Here is a 14,669-nt window from a genome sequence, read left to right as displayed (position 1 = left end):
TTTGCTTCACAGGCCTGATGTCCTGCGTTTTGCGGTTTGCAGTGTTACGCACTACTTTAACTCCCTTGCACTGAGATAGTTTAGGTTATTTAATACACACTCACCCCCCTTCAAATCGCCGCTCTGTGTTTGAGGCGGTAAGCTCCCAGATCCACCCAATGGTCTGAGTTTGGGCAAATTCCCCTGCACCCACCAGGCAGTCACTGTTGTATTTGCCCTCCTGCTCGCTGTCTTTGTAACGATGGTTTGAGACTCAATTGTTGTGCCTTGCAAGGCGCCCTTGCGATGGTGTAGCTATGGGGACGCTACGCCTTTGTCCGGTCCTGATTTTGTGTTTTCCTTCTTTGTCTGCCACTATTGCCCTTGCCAACCTCTAAATGTTGCGGCACTTGGTGGTTGTAGGTATTGATATGTGGCATGGGCCACACTTACCGTCTTCCACTGCTGCAGCCTTTGGGAGCTGGTGATTACTGTGGGGTATAGTGCGGCCACTGATGTTGCTATGCAGAGTGGCCCTCAGTCCCTGCTCTGCACCACTGATGTTGACGATTTATTCCGGATACTCCAAAGTTCTTGGCTGCTTCCAACAGGGACGAACGGGGTGGCTTGCACTCCCAGCACCAAGCTGCCGCTGCCCCAGGATACTGTTGGCTTCTCCTGTCGCTGGTCTTGACGTACGGAGCAGTTCGCTCGCTCCGCTCCGAGTTGAGCCAGTCTCCTCATGCAGGTTCTGGCGGCATGTTTTGGCTGGCGTGGGGCCTCGCATGATGCTCAGGTACCTGACACGTTGCAATTACTCCAGTGTGTCTCTTGCTGCTCAGTGCCGTGTTGCGGCTCGGCCTGCAGTCACCAGTCCCTGTTGATCGGGCCATTGATCTTGGGCTCTGATGAAGACGCAGTGGTTTCGCTGCTCAGCTAAGCGAGCGAGTCTTCGGGTGCTGCCATTTTATTCATGCCTTTCACCTCCACCATGCGATTTTCTGGTGCCTTCCTGCGGCAATTTGGCAGAATTAGTTAGCTGATGTTGTAGCCTGTGATGACAGTGGCTTCTTCAATCAATTACATGTGTTTCGAGACAAATTTGTGGCGTATGTTAGCGCAATATCGGTGAGGGTTGCGGAGCCATGTCAGTGTACTGCCATTCCCTTTGGCTACTGGCCACGCCTGCATGTTCCCTCTTTGAGGTGAAAAAAATGTGTTCAATGAAGAGATTTTAGAACCCAGAGACTACACCCTTGTACCTGCCCCAATTCTCAAAACATTTTGATATTAGAGACATTAGGATGGTAAGTGGAACACCGGTGAGCTGGCTGCGTGGACAATGACACACTTGACCATATGGCCAATGTGGTGATCGACCTCGGGTATACTTCGAGTGGAGACCTGAAAATGTTTTAATCTCATCTCCCTCTAGTAGGAGGTCCAACTACAGCATGCCACATGTGTACCATGCCGCTCAGGACAGAAATGAGCCCCCTAAACTCCAGGGGCAGAAGGCTAAAGGGTAGTGGGTGCATGAACATGCTAAATTACAGACATGCACTACATTATCTTTTTAAAGTTAAAATGTTTAACTTTAAAAACGTAAAGTAATGCACGTCGACGATTTGGTGCACAAAAGCAGACAGGTTGACAGACATAAAGTAATTTTAAAAAATGGAAATAAAACTCACTTACCTTCCTGCACATCCTCTCTCCAGTCCCAGTGTTCTTCTCCCCTCCAGCGTAGCCCAAGCCAACTTCCCCAACCAATTCTGGTGCTGCTTTCATGCTGTTAATCAGTATGGGAGAAGCACCAGGATTGGATGGAGTGGCTCTTACATCACACCCAAGAGCACTGGGTGTCTGTGCTTGCTCTCAAACTAGCTGTCTGAGACAGCTGGGCTGAGAGGTTTAAAGTGCATGTCTGGTGGCCAACGCAAGACAGCCGGGCAAAAAGACATGCATACTTAAAGTGCCCAGCCAACCACTCTTCACTGCTGCTGTCACTCTGCAGCGGCTTGCACCCTTCCTGACACTCATCTCGGATTGGGGATAGTGAAAAAAATGGCAAGATATTATTTTTTAACAATTTTATTTTTCCTCTCTGGGGCATTTTTAATTAGTGGCGCAGTGCTCCTCCACTCAGATGAGCCGCTCCTGCTAAACTCATGCAATGATTATGCCACAAAGATGATAGCATGTAGAGCCAAGGATCGAGACCTAAGAGTGTGTGCACCCTATGCCAAATCATGTGCATAGCTATAATTAACAGATTAGTTGCATGGGGAGCATACACATGGGACCTGTACAAAATATCTAGATTTCAGGTAGCATGCAGCAAGTTACTTTTGAAAGAAAACAGTTTTAGTGGAGCCCAGTGTGCAAGCTGTGAAAGATGATGTTCTATCTTGTAAGAGTTTATAGGAATCAGACTGTGCACAGCCGCTGGTATTAGAGTTGTGTGGGTGTTCCATGATCCAGGGTATCACCCTCTGAACAGAGTGTAATGAATATCACTGAAGATGCATCCCCATATCCATGGAGTATGTCCCCCGAGCACTGGAAGAAAAAGTACGTACTAAAGGTTTCGACTTTTTTGTATCCGGTTCAATGATACACACTTAGGTGTCGATTCCGATCCGGTAAAATCCCCATCCGTACGAATCGTATCCGGAGCCGTTTCCGTACGACTCGTACGGACGCCGTACGACCGGACGATTCCGATCCTGATCGGCCGACCAGGCCGCGATTCGTACGGTACACGTCGATTCGTACGGAAAAGCGCACGATCACCTACACACCGTACGGCGCGTACCCCCCATGATCGCAGGGGTACGCGCCGTACCCCTGTGATCATGCGGGGTACGTGCCGTACACCCAGCGTACATGGGGTACGTGCTGTACACCCACCGTACATGGGGTACGGTGCGTACCCCATCTACGCTGGGTGTACGGCACGTACCCCGCATGATCACTGGGGTACCGCACGTACCCCTGCGATCATGGGGGGTACGTGCCGTACCTGGGGGGGGCATTCCGTACCTGTTTCGGCGTGAACTCTGCGTTTACGACTGTTTTCGGCTCCCGTAGGAAAAGGGTCGTACGGTGCGTACCCGACACGAATCGTACTTCCTGGGTTGTAAAAACCAGCCGCGAACCGTAGCGATGTCGTGTACGGCGGGTTCCGAGTGAGACTCGTACGGATATTTTAGTCGTACGGAGTCCTGTACGACTCGTACGGACTTTGGCTCCTGGTACGGATCGTACTTCGTCGTACGTACGGGGACGTTTACGGGTACGATTCGTACGGGGAAAAATGCTCCGTACGACGATTCGGAGCGCATTTTACCGGATCGGAATCGACCCCCTATTCTGTTGGTTTCAGTGTTGTTTAATATTGTTGTAATATCACAATATTATCTTGTCTCTTTTTCAAGAACTTCAGTTCCCAGAATGCAATATCTCTGGTAAGCTTGCTTCACAAATCCCAAAGTATCTCAATCCCAATGCATTTCGGCCATATGCCTTTGTCTGGGCATTATCTACGAATTAAATGTTATCCACTTTAAGTTTGTTCATACAGAAGAATGCCGTTGATTAACAAAATGTAAACAATCGTAGCCATGAGGGACCTAAAAAGGGTTAACGGGTGTAGTACTTAATGCTGGGTGAAGTGTATAAACTGATGACTCTGTAAATGGTAATAGAAGTGTCACATGTCGTTAAACTCTGGTGCGCATGACCGCTGGTACGCTGATCTGAGGGAGAACCATTGCCATTAGAATCATGTGTAAAAAGCGGTGACTGGTGACGAGGTAAATTAGAGCAAACGTGCTAGTGATAGTTTGCACAGAACAGTGAAAAGTACTCTTCGTGAATCATGAATAATACGGTGTAGTCATGCAAAAAAACAGTGAAACGTGCATTTCGTTAAATCCGCTTAATTAATAGTGCCGATCCTCAAATCTTTAACAAACTTTACACCCCTATGGGAGACAGTTTGCTTTGCTTACAGCTTGGGTTGTATAAAAACGCTGGTCTGTGTCATGTAGATACGGACACCATTCTACGCGGTTTGGTTAGTTAATGTGGCCGACCCAAATGTGTGGATTTAAATGACGTAGACATTCACTAGAAGTGAAATAAGCATGGAGAGTGGACTATGCGTCTGATGGTGTCTAAATAAAGTTGTGCAGTGAACATAGAGTGAAAATAAAAAGAATATTACATGTGTTACCGATACGATAATAACAGTCTTAATATTGCCTCAATACCGTTATGGTGAGCGGTTAACTGAAGGAAATATGCTAGATCAGCAAATACGGTGATAAAGGCAGTTAGATGATGAATCATGTATATAAACAACAAAAGACACAAATGAATGGAATCAATAAAGTCACTCAATGGAGTTGGACTGAAACTTATAATAATAGGTGCAGTCTTATAAGTAACACTGGAATCCCATGCGTTCGTTCATCCCATTGGGCTTTAAAGAGTTCAAATGACTAATCCAGTGGTTTTCGCGTTGTAACAAAAAGTTATGATTGTCCCTTCCTTCCTGTTTGTCTATCACTTCCAGGATGCAGAACTTCAATTGGCTGATGTCATGTCCAGCTTCAACGAAATGTTGTGCAACTGTAGATTTAACCCTTATAATGCTTTTGTGTTCATTCATGCGTGTTTCGATTTTCCTTTCTGTTTGACGGATGTAAGGTTTTCCACACAGGCATTTTAACATGTATATCATGTTAGAGGTATCGCATGTGGCGTTCACCTTTTATTTGATTTTATATCCTTTCATTGGATGGGTGATATATGGACCCTTTATGATGATATTACAGTTGTTACAATTCCAGCAAGGGATATTGCCTTTATATGTGGTTTGCGTTGGTGAACGGGCAGTGCTTTTTAATATTTCACCTACATTTTTACTCCTAGTGTATGCAAAAATGAGTTCTTCATCGAAAATGTGGTTAAAGTCTTGTTTGAGTCTCATGATAGACCAATGTTTTTGTATGATTTTCTTGTATGGGACACTCATCATGGAGAATTTTTAAACCACAGTGGTACGCTTCTTAACCTGCTCCCTTTGAGGTGTGAGTTATTCTTCTCTAGTTTTTAATGAACTTCGGTTTTTGGCATCAGCCAGTACTGGTCAGGGTATCTGCGTGCTTTAAATCTATGTAGCGTGTTGTTTATTTGTTCCTCTTGTCTCTCTGAGTTAGACACAATTCTTTTTACTCTTAACAATTGTGTATATGGTAGATGTTGTAGTACCTTTCCATAGTATGAATATGTCATAAATAAATCGTAGAAATATTTTCAAATGCGTGTTCCATGTTTGTTTCGACAGGATATTGTCTTCTTCCAAACGATTCATAAAGATGTTTGCATACGACGGTGCGGCACAGTTGCCCGTGGAAGTGCTGCTTTTTTGTTGCTACTAGGTGTCCTGCCATTTAAAATAGCTGTGAAATAAATAGGGGTGGGCGGCAAATTCTGTTCCGCTCGCGGAATTTACGAAAGTTCTGCATTTTCGTGTCCCGCGCGGAACGCGAAAATGACAAAACTACCGCGATCAGCGGTGGAACGGAATTGTATTGCAACGGTGGTGTCTTCTTGGATAAGTATGCAGGGCAGGATTCTTTCTGGCACAGTGCTCCTGTCACAAAAATTAAACCTCAAAAGGAAGCACTTACAGATATAAATAAAGCAGGTCCCCGAGTTGAAGCTCAAATTCAGCAACTCATTAATCAGCCCAAAAATATTGTGAGCTTTGTCGAGGCTGGGCAGGTGTGCTTTCTCCCCATATCTACCATTGAAAATTAGCTGCGATGCTTGATGGAGGCCTTTGCATCCTTGACTTCCATGAGCACAATCTCCATGCAGTTCCTGTGACCGGGAGCTTCTTTCTCATCATCTGCTGCTCTGATCGGTCTCTGACCTTTTACTCTATGGGAGGGGGGTGTGAAGAAGTATAGCCACTTCACATTTCTTGGGCCCCACTGTTGTGTGGGGATTAAATGCAATGTCAGAAGTTGTACAGCAACTGTAAATTATCCTTCCCACCCAGTCTCTCTTCAGCTTATCTGCTTCAAGGAGAGTGCAAGGATGAAACCAGCATCCCAACGGGGTTCAGCAGAACAGAGTATCCCCCCCACTCTTTAATCTTGCCAAACGATCTAGGCATGTACATTTCTAGCCCTGACCTAGAAACACTGAAGCGCGGAACTCAAAATTAAGCAATCCTCTTGTTTAAAAATTAGGCAGCAGTATTGGTGCTAACTAGGACACCTGTGAACAGACTGCTGGACGACTTCTAGCCATTCTGCTAAAAAAAGAAATGTATTATTAATGCTGCAAAAACACGATGACTGTAAACCCAAGATGCTGCCTGCAACACATGTTTTAAATCCAAGGTGTGTCCCTGGAGAGAGCTTTTCACTCTGACTATCTATGCCTCAGAATTAACCAAAGGCCACTCATAATCAGAGATAATGAATAGGGGCTGTCTTGAGCTGTAAAATTAAATAGGAAGTGGCCTGATAAGCATCATCATTCAGGTCTACACGATGAAAGCAGTTGCTGCAATGATGTATGGGGCTGAACGTTTGGCGTTTTACCAATACAGCACACATCCAAAAAACAGAAAACATGTTTACAGGATCAGTATTAGGTCACGGACCTGAAACATCTTTTGCCTCATTAAGCCTTGATTATGGGGCCAGATTGATTAAATTGCCCCAAAAAGCAGTAGCTAAATATGCTGTGCTGGAATGCACAAGGAGAGAGCAGGAAGGCCAATTATCTATACAAATATGACTCTCTCCTCCCCTCTTCCTTGTGATGGAAAAGAATTTTGCAGCCGAGCACCACGCACACACCTTTGCCCAATAGTGCAAAGGTGCGTGCAGGAATGAGTATAGGTTTTGTGCTGGAGGGGTTCCCTGTCAGTACAAAATACTATGCCTAGACAACTTTTATAATTTTTCCTTTCTTTATATGTGTGCTGTACAGTGCAGCACACATGCAAAATCGGACAAAAAGGAGAAATGTAAATATTTCACAGTTTAATGCCTGCTTTCAAGTGGTGTTAATGTTTGACACAAACCCCTGTCTCACATTTTAGGTAGATAGGGTTTTGCATCAAAAAGCATGGGTGGTTGCATGGGAACACTGATATAGCACACTATGAAAACCCCTTTGGCTCTCATTAACGCAAAGCAGTGCTGTTTGCTTCTTTGCATTACTTTTAGGCAATTTCTAGTGCAAAAAAATGTTTTGCACTGGAATGTTAATAAAATAAACATTTTGTGCTACTTGTGTTACTTTTGTGGTGCAAACACAGGGAAAAATGTTCGTAGCATGTACCGTATTATGCCATGTACAACTTTCGGTCAAACTCTGCACGAACCAGAGACATATTAAGGCATGGGCAAAGTGGGCAATTGCTTAGGGCTCCAACCTTTCAAGAGGCCCCCGGGGAGGGTAAACATTCTCTCTATCTAGCTTGCCTCAGTATATTACCATATCTCACCCTTTCTCCTCTCTGCCTACCTCTACCTCTGAATTGTTTCACCCAGTGGCATCTTAAGGGTTTTTGAGGGCTATGGAGAGACACATTTCAACTGTTTTTGTATGAACCCCGTTTCTGAAAATATGTTTGGCGTCATATGAGCTTAAAATAGGAGAGAATGGGCAGTAAAACTGCAAAAAGGGGGCCCCAAAATATGTCTTGCCTGGAGCCCCAAAAACCTTGAAGACGACACTGGTGGGAACTTTCATGAAGAAATCCACCGGAGATCTCTGTGTGATTCTGTGATTTTAGATAACCCCTTGTTGAGAGAAACTTACATGAGATTGGCTGTTGTAAATACTGGAACAATCCTATAAGTATTGATGCATTAACTATGGGGAAGATCAAGGAAAGTTACTGGAAAACAAAGTAAGAAGCAAGGGACCGATGTTAACCATGTTCTTACAATTAACAGAGAAGTCAGGTTTCGAGTACTATCCAGATAGGATCACTCCAGAGCCATGATGTATGTTAAGTTCGGGCTGGAAAGTTTCCATTGCACACATACACTGTCAAATGGAATAAAGGGTGACAAATAATACTGCTCACAACTGCGAGATATGCAGAACAGAAACGGATCCGTTATTTAAGCTTCTTTGCACAAAGAAATCTTTTGTGGGAGATGATTGGTCCCTTTCATTTCAAACATGTATACATCTGTGAGAACACACGTCAGATCAGCAAGGCTATCCACAAAGCCACGGCTGGACATGGGAACCAAAAACCGCCCTGGCAAAAATGCTTAAATCAGCCCTGCTCCCTTTGACTCCTCGTGCAATCTCTCTCTTTCCATCCATTCCTTCTCCTTCTCTCCTTTCTCTCTTCTCCCTCTGCTGTCACTTTCTCTCTCACTTCCTCCTCCCACATTCTCTCTTTTTTAGTGTCTGCTGCAATTAACCCCAGGGAGCTGGAGAAAGGTACAGAGGCACCAGTTGTGCCCTTGGGCTTTCCAAACCGGCCTCTAAGTGCTCCAGCCCACTGAGGAAATGTCCAGTGGAATAAGTAGCCTGCCCAACCCTGCACAAAGCTGCATTGCAATGAGTAGTTTCCATATAATACCATAGTTAAGGACTAACAGCCACATGCATCAAGTGATTTAGGAATCGCAAACGGTGCGAATCGCAAAAAACGGCCGTTTGCGATTCCTAAATCACTATTTGGGATGCATCAATCAAAAACTACTAGAAATCGCAATTTTTTGCGAATTCTGAAAATGCAATTGCATTTAAGGAATCGCAATTTGCGATTCCTTAAATGCTATGCATGACACCCCAAAACAATTGCGAAATCGCAATTAGGAGGAAAAAATTACCATGAGGTTGGACCTCATGGTAATTTGCGAAAAATCTGCAATTTTGTGCATTTTTCAAACTGTCATGTTGTGCACACACATGCCCTTAGGGCATGTGTGTGCACAACATATGCAGTGGAAATAACTACCTAGGCAGTAATTCTAAAATAATGACAGAGTCATGAAAGGACCAACACTAAGAGTAAACAGTTTCCAAATGGTTACACAATTTTATTACAATCATATAAATCAATAGCTAAAAATATACATTCCATAAAAATTGAATATATATAAACCATAACATAAAAAATTCTTGTACATGGAAGAATAAGTTGTATGTCGACGCGTTTCGGCGACCAGCGCCTTTCTCAAGACAGATTTACAACTTTCTAAAGTAAAAATTGGACTTAACACAGGGGTAGGGAGTTCGACGCTAGTAGGGGTCCTTATAGTTCTCAGAACCAGCGTTCACGTTTCTGATTTAAAAATGATTCTATTCAGATGAGTCTGTGGTTCTTATGATTAAAACCAGGTATTTCGATATTGCAGTCTCGATCATCAAGATAAGGAGCCTGCCAGCAATAGAGCTTTTGAATAAGTCGCCTCTACACTTTGTTTATTCTATGATAACATCCGGGGCCTTAGAATACCGGCATTATCGGGCTTTTCATTAAACAAAGGGCATGTATATTAATAAATCAGTCACCGTTTGACACTCATATGTGCATAGATTGATTTCAGGGGTGCAACAGGGTGTACTTTGGACACCCCTGCACCCTTGAAATCGCAATCTCAATTTGCAATTTGCTAATTGCGAATCGCAAATTGAGATTGTCTTCCCATTCATTCCTATGGGCCTTTTGGCCCATAGGAATCAATGGGAAGGGATTCCTTAATTGCGATTCGCAAATTGTGAATCGCAATTAAGGAAAAATAAGGAATCGCTATATAAATTGCGATTTTTTGATGCATTGCCGTTTGCGATTTCTTAATTGCGATTCCTTAATTTTCGCAATTAAGGAATCGCAAACGGCAACAATGATGCATGTACCTGTTAAAGTATTGAAATATTTATAAGTTACACTAAAGTCAAACACGTAATTTTAATTGTAGAATAGAGGCAATGTAGGTTATTTACATTTTTATCGTTTTAAATATATTTTTATTGTGCCTTATTTTTACATCCTAATGCCCCCATTATAAGACATTTTAGGTGAACAATTGACAATGGAATACAACACACAATTAAAGTGGACTAGAGTCCAATTAAACAGAATAGGGTTATTTCACAAACGCTCCATTAAAATAAGATAGAACATCTGAATTCCAATCTATACCATTTTATCAAATTATAGGAATTTATTTCTAGGCAAGCATGTTTTATTGACATACATAAGCATGTGCCTTTGTACTTCACATGGTCACTCTTTCTGAACCACCACCTCTCATTCCACGTAGCTGCCACACAACTTTGCTATACCCAACTTGCCCTGGCCTCCGTCCCACGGATCCACAAGACCAGAACCGGAGGAAGATCCTTCTCCTACCTCATCACCAAGACCTGAAACACCCTGCCCCTCCACCTCAGGCAAGCCCAGTTGATGACTCGGCTCAAGGCTTGGCTCTTTGACTGAACAGTCACTCCCAAACAGTTCAGCAGCGCCCCCACTTCAGTGCCTTGAGACATTCAGAGGTGAGTAGCCACACTACATAAACTCCTGATTGATTGATTTACTCTTTGGGAAATTTTGGTGGTGAATACCACAATCATGTTTACCCCTGTCAATGGTACTCACTTTATCAACCTGAGCAGGAAGAAAAGCTGAGCAGACCCACCAGAATTTGAACCTTTGGCCATGAGGTAAAACATAGATCCCTGGACTGGATGCATTATTCCCCTGAGTAACCAGCCCAGTCTTTGCGAGCATGGTCTGTAAATGGATAGCAGCACCATACCACATTTAGGAGGGTGCACATTTTCATTGCATGCACATTTATAAATGATGCAGATCAATAATTATTATTATTTGTAGAAAGACAATGAATGTACAGGTGTCAAACTTGTCTGTGTTATATTTGATGCCCAGCTTTATGACTTGAGCGTTATATCATATACGTGGTTATTGGTCCTGAAAAGCCGAGCCAGGCACTTACCTTTTGCAAGCCTTATTCCTGATATTAACAAATGTTGGACAATTAAACTTGATAAAGTATATTCCAAGGTGTTTAATTTAGACAAACATGTAGACAAGTGCCTCTCAGTCAACCCCCAACACGGTGGAACAGTTGCATCATGACATCTGAAGCCTATCCTCTTCAGAACCATCGGAAGGTCCACTTTTTTCTCACTCTTCATCAAGCACCCATCCCATATTTCCCCTAATGTTTTCTAATGGGGCCTTTAATGTGCTGGCAGGAGGCCCACTAGCCTGCCAGGTCTGCCAGGTAAGTAGAGGTCCTCGACTCTGCTGCCCTGGTGGAGGACCGCCTGCCTTAATCAGTGATCACCTCCTATCTAGCCGGGATCTCTGTGATGAAAAGGAATTCCCCAGTATTACAGATGCACTTTTGTCACTACTAATGCTGAGTGATATGCCATGCATTTTTGGCTTGTCTGCATCTGTTTTTCCCTTTCAGACATAAACAGCCAAGGTGCAGTCTTGTTTCAGAAAAAGATAACATTTACCTGGCTCTCAGACAGCTTTCTGCACAGCAGAATGCAGCACACATAGAAAATGCTAAAACGAGGAGAAATAAAAGTATTTCTCCTTGTTGCGCCAATCTAATGCCTTCTACTGCATGGCTTTAGTTTTTGGCGTTGCCTCAGATTTACACATCCTTGTAAATCTGGGGCAGCATCAACAAAATGCAATGGGTGTTTGAGGTGGAACTCCCACAGCATACCCATTGCACGCCTCTTTCACGTAAATTGTTGCATTTAAAGGGGCCATCTCTACAAGGCAGTGTTAAGTCTTGCAAAGTAGCGCCGCTTTGTAAATATGGAGAAGGGCATAGTGCCACCAGAACATTACTAAAAGTGATGTCTGGTGGCTCTATCCCCTTGTTAGTATACCTGGTTGAATTTTCCCTGCTCAGGTTTGCTATGCCACATTGCATGGGTGAGGATGAAACATGCCTAAAATTATATATACAGCACATAGCTGTATTTTAAATGACACCGACTATAGGACACAGGCGAGGTCCTGATTAGGGGTATAGCTAGAGGGAGTCGACTTTTTGGGAATATTCAATTAGGATAGAGAGGAGGTGCTACCCTCTCTATAAACTATAAAATCACCTTTCTCTCCACATGTTTTTGATACTTATTTTCAACTGTCATACAGTGCTCCCTCGAAGGTGTGTTACTGTGTTAATTGACATACTTTCTCATTGCAACTCCAGCGTCTAGATGCGCTGTGTTTTCCGACAAAGCAATTTCAAAAGTTGTTTTATTGCCTAGTTTGCACTGCGCAAAATGAAAAAGAAAATTCACATAAATGCACAAAAAGAGAACGTCTGACTGGTGACTACACTTGCTAGACTAGTTATATTCAAGTAACTTCACTACATGACATAACATGGAAAGCTGGATTTCAGTTTTCTCCGAAGGGATCCAGACTTTAGTTCGTATTCTGGTTTGCCAGGTGGGGGGAGAATGGGTTTTGAAATGTAAATAGCTTAGCTCTATAGAGACCAACCAGATGTGCTGTGTTGATTGTAGTTTTTTACATATAAATTTTGCAAATATATAAAGTAACTTTTTCATGTCAGATAACATTTTATAGCTCCGAATATCACCTTTTCCCCATTAATCTATGATATTTTCAGTTTGTAATAACGATTTTTCTGTTTACACCACTGGATAAAGCCATTTTCTTTATACCACTGGAAACACTGGTATACTGATTTCAGAACAAAAATTCCACACAGACATTTTTATGGAAGAAATAAACGACGCTGTGTAGACAATGTCCAGACATCAAAGGCTCATAAAGTGGACCTACCAATGTATCATAATTGATTAGCTTTCATTACGATCAAACTAAGAGTCATTGTTTTCTGTAGAAATGAGGTTTCCATCGGGAGCCACGTAGGAGGTAAAGCATTTACTTCCTCTTACAAGAGCCACCTTATCCCCTATGTCATAATGCAAGACGAATAATTGTTTCTACGGTTTGGGAAATGTAGTCCACCAGTGTCTCTAGGGGAGCTTCAAGTGCATTTCAAGACATTTCATCATTGCAAAGGAATTTTAATTCTAGGTTCCTTAAATCCTAACAAAAGCGACCACTGAAGACAAGTGGGAGCTTTGCCGCTACATTTAACGTGTGCGGGAAGTGCCTATTAAAGTTCTTCCCACCACAATAAATGGAAAGGAAAGCTTTTACGAATGTACCTGTAACCGTGTGCAAACAGTTGCTGTGTTTTCTAAGATGGTGGAATACTGTGGGGGATATTTACAAGAAAGTGGACTTCATGGCTTAACGCCTCTCGGTGCCACTTCTGAAACACAATGCTGCACCATATTTACAAGAATGTGGTGCAGCCTTGCGTTTACCCCTGCGATGGCGCTAAGTTTAGCAACTTAGTGCCAACGCAGGCAGCCTTGCACCATAGTTCAAGGGTGTCTGCATGCAGGGGAGAATTGCTTATGTGTAGGAAGGTATCCCTTCCTACACATAAACAATCCTCAAATGCCATTCTGTCACTGACATGTGTGCTGCTTCATGCAGCACACATGAAAGTCACAAAATTGCACTTTTTTTAAAGGATTGTTTATGTACAGGAAGGTACACCTTCCTCTACAAAAACAATCCCTGGCATTTTGCTTTTTCCATGTGTGCTGAACAAGGTAGTACACATGGAAAAAGCAAAGACGAGGAGAAATATTGAATTTTGGCGCTGCCTCCTATGTACGCCACCCTTGTACATAGGACAAGCGTCAAAATGAATGGGTGTTGCAGTGGAAAGCCCACCGCAACACCCACTGCCCACCCCTTTCACGCTAACCATAGCGTGAAAGGGGGCCTTATTTACAAGGCAGCATTAAGCCATGTTAAGTGGCTTAACGCTGCCTTGTAAATAAGGCGCAGCCCCCATCGCCACCAAAACATTGATAAAAGTGACGCTATGGTGGCGATAGGGGCTTGTACATATGCCCCTATGTGTGTCAGTGATAGATCCTTATGGCAGGATTCTTAATACCTTTTCTGGGCGTAAGACAAACATACCTGTAGCAAAACCAAAAAATTGCAGACACAAAGTCGGAGACTGATTCGCAAAAATAAGAAGGAGTTAATTTTCGTGTGGGGAGATATCATTCATGTGGGAGCACATTACCCTAAATGTTACAATACGTTTGTGCAGATCCGCAAATAAAACAAGGGGCTCACTGCAGACTAATGCCAAATGACAGAGTTGATCAATTTTGCGTGCAATAACTATTCTTGCACTGACAGCCCATGAAAGTCAAAGTTGCTTTGCAACATGGAGAGTCAACTATATTTTGTCTTTGCTGAGAAGGTAATAGGTTGGGCCCTGCACAAAGTCCATAGGTTTTCTTGCAAAGTCGGATCTACTAAAAGAGTGGAACATTTCTTTGCATGAAATCCCATTGCCAAAAGAAACTTGGTGGAAAGAAGGGATCTACTAAAAGAGTGTAACATGTCTTTGCATGAAATCCCATTGCCAAAAGAAACTTGGTGCAAAGAAGGGACAATCACAATAATGTGTGATACTATGACTCGAAACTGCAAAATTATGCATGCTATTCAATTTACTATTGAACAGTTATCATTGCATTGAAATGTATACTGGAAT

The sequence above is a fragment of the Lissotriton helveticus genome, chromosome 8, assembly GCF_964261635.1.
Source record: "Lissotriton helveticus chromosome 8, aLisHel1.1, whole genome shotgun sequence".
In the NCBI taxonomy this organism is placed as follows: domain Eukaryota; kingdom Metazoa; phylum Chordata; class Amphibia; order Caudata; family Salamandridae; genus Lissotriton; species Lissotriton helveticus.
This window is presented reverse-complemented; position numbering follows the sequence as displayed.